Source organism: Propithecus coquereli, unplaced genomic scaffold (genome assembly GCF_000956105.1).
Source record: "Propithecus coquereli isolate 6110/MARCELLA unplaced genomic scaffold, Pcoq_1.0 Scaffold703, whole genome shotgun sequence".
NCBI classification, from domain to species: Eukaryota; Metazoa; Chordata; class Mammalia; order Primates; family Indriidae; genus Propithecus; species Propithecus coquereli.
In genome coordinates, this window is record NW_012153097.1 from 106,392 (window position 1) to 109,215 (window position 2,824).

At 34.2% G+C, this 2,824-nt stretch overlaps 1 pseudogene; it reads left to right on the forward strand.

Moving 5' to 3' along the window:
- Nucleotides 1-2,824, forward strand: part of LOC105823977 — a 42,580-nt pseudogene that overhangs the window by 35,096 nt on the left and 4,660 nt on the right.

The window sequence follows — 2,824 nt, forward strand, 5'->3', positions numbered from 1 at the left end:
TTATTATGCCATCTTGCTAATGTGTTTGATATAATTTTGTATGTTAAATTTATAATATATATTCATCTGAATCTGAAAAACTAAGTAGAATAAGTTGTTATTTTTATTTCTTTCAGCTATATCTTCTTGCTATATTCTAGACCATTTGCCAAAGTGGGGAATAGAAGATTTATTCCAAAAAGTCGTATTGAGAAGTTATGGAAGATGTGGGCTTGAGAATTTAACCTTAAGGAAAGACTGGGAAAGTGTGGGTGACTGTAAGGTTCAGAAAAGCAGTTACAGTGGATTTAACCAATGTGCAACAACTACCCATTGCAAATTCTCCCAATATAATGATTTTTTGAAAGTCTTTAGGAAATTGACAAATCTAAATAGACATAGTATAAAACATACTGTTGAGAAACCTTTCAAATTTAAAGAATGTGATAAAGCCTTTAACCTATTCCCACACTTTACTGAAGATAAAAGAATTTATACTGGAGAGAAACCCTACAAATGTGAAGAATGTGGCAAAGCGTTTATCCAAAGGTCCAACCTTTCTAATCATAAGAAAATTCATACTGGAGAGAAACCCTACAAATGTGAAGAATGTGGCAAAGCTTTTGCCCAGTACTCACACCTCACTGTACATAAGAGAGTGCACACTGGAGAGAAACCCTACAAATGTGAGGAATGTGGCAAAGCCTTTACCCAGTACTCAAACCTCACTGAGCATAAGAGAATTCATACTGGAGAGAAACCCTACAAATGTGAAGAATGTGGTTTATTGTGGTTACCATGGAGATTACATACAATCTCCTATACTTACAATAATATATTTTAAACTTGTAAGTAGCAACTTATCTTTAGCTGTATATAGAAATTCCTTCTCATTACATCTGTCCTCAACTTTAGGGTTTTTTAAATTTTTTTTTCTGAGACAGTCTCACTCTGTCACCCTAGCCAGAGGGCAGTGGCATTATTGTAACTCACTGCAACCTCAACTCCTGGACTCAGGTGATCCTCCTACCTCAGTCTCTCCAGTCACTGGGATTACAGGTACATGCCACAGCACCCGCACCCAGCTAATTTTTCTATTTTTAGTAGAGATGGGGTCTTGCTCTTGCTCAGGCTGGTGTTGAACTTCTGAGCTCAATCCATCCTTCTGCCTTGTGGCCACCCAGAATGCTAGGATTATCACCATGAGCCACCATGCTTGGCCAACTTTAGGTTATTGATGTCTCTAATTATATCTTATTATACTATATATCCATTAACAGATATTTATGATTCTTTTTATGCTTTTGTCTTTTAAATTTTAGAGCATAATCAAATGTATTTTCTGCACCATCATTATAATACTGCAGGGTTTTATTTAGGTGCACTTTCATATCTTTCCCAGAGAGTTTTTTTATTTTCATATACTTTTGTGTTGTTTTCTAGCATCATTTTATTTTCAATAAAAGGGGCTCTCTTTGGCATTTTTTAGGGAAGGTCTAGTGTTGACAGACATTTTCAGCATCTGATTTTGTTGATAAGTATTTCCTGCATTTAGAAAGACAATTTTGCTGGATATAGTATTTTATTGTGAAGGGTTTGTTCTTTCAGCACTTTGACTATGTCACTCAACTCTTTTCTGGCATGGAAGGTTGCTCTTGATAAATCCACTGGTAATCTCATAGGAACATGTTTATGTATGATACATCACTTTTCTCTTGGTGCTTTCAAGATTCTTTTCCTGTTCATGACTTTTAAAACTTTTCTTATAATCTGTCATATTATGGGTCTTTTTACTTACCCCAGTTGAAGTTTGTTGAGATTCATGATTTTGTTTGTTTGTTTTTTTACATTTGAAAGTATCTTAGTCATTTCTTTTTGTATCTTCAGGTCCAGAATTGTTTTCTTTTATACTTTTAATCTTTTTGTTGATGTTCTCATTTTCCTGATTTTATTTAGTTGTCTGTGTTTTTATTTCACTCACTGAGCATCATTCAGATGTTGTTTTCATTTTTTTCAGGCAATTTATATACTTCCATTTCTTAATGATTGATTCCTGATTATTTGTTTTGTTTCTTTTATTGGGTTAGGTTATCCTGATTCTTTATATATGTAGTAATTTTTTGTCGATATTTAGGGACTAAGGAAAAAGCCACCAATCACAATCTTTATAAAGTGGCTTTGTCCTGGGGGATTCTGACACCAATTGGCTGTGCTAGAGATTATGGCAGCCCTCAAATATGTTCTCAGGACATTTTTTCTGTAGAATTCTTTGTTTATTTTCCAGATAAAAAGATTTTTTCATGTTTCTTCTTAAGACCCTGTAATCACTTACTATACCTGTTTTCTGTCTTTGGTACTGAAGTCTCTCTGCTGCTATAACTGTTACTTGCCTTTGCTTTCACCAAACCCTGTCTTCCAAAGCATAGCACCATTCCTTTCAGCACTCTGTGTAATGGGAGACAGAAATTAGTTTTTGGAAAGGCCTCCAAAACCTACAAGGAGGTGTACATGTGCCTCTATTTTCTTTCTCTTTTTTTGAGAATCCAGGAGTTTTAGTTGAATCCTATATGCACAATGTGGTATTAAGGAAATGGAAGGACTGTGGTGGGTTAATGTAACAAACTTTTTTCCCCCTTTTATGTGGCTCTTGGAATTGTTCTCTTCCAAGGTACTGTAAACATTTAACTGGTTTTCAGAATTTTCACAAAGGCAATTTAGGCAATATATTTTTATTAAGTTCATATATGTTTGGAGAATTTGGGCCAAAGTTGTGTCTTATTATGCCATCTTGCTAATGTGTTTGATATAATTTTGTATGTTAAATTTATAATATATATTCATCTGA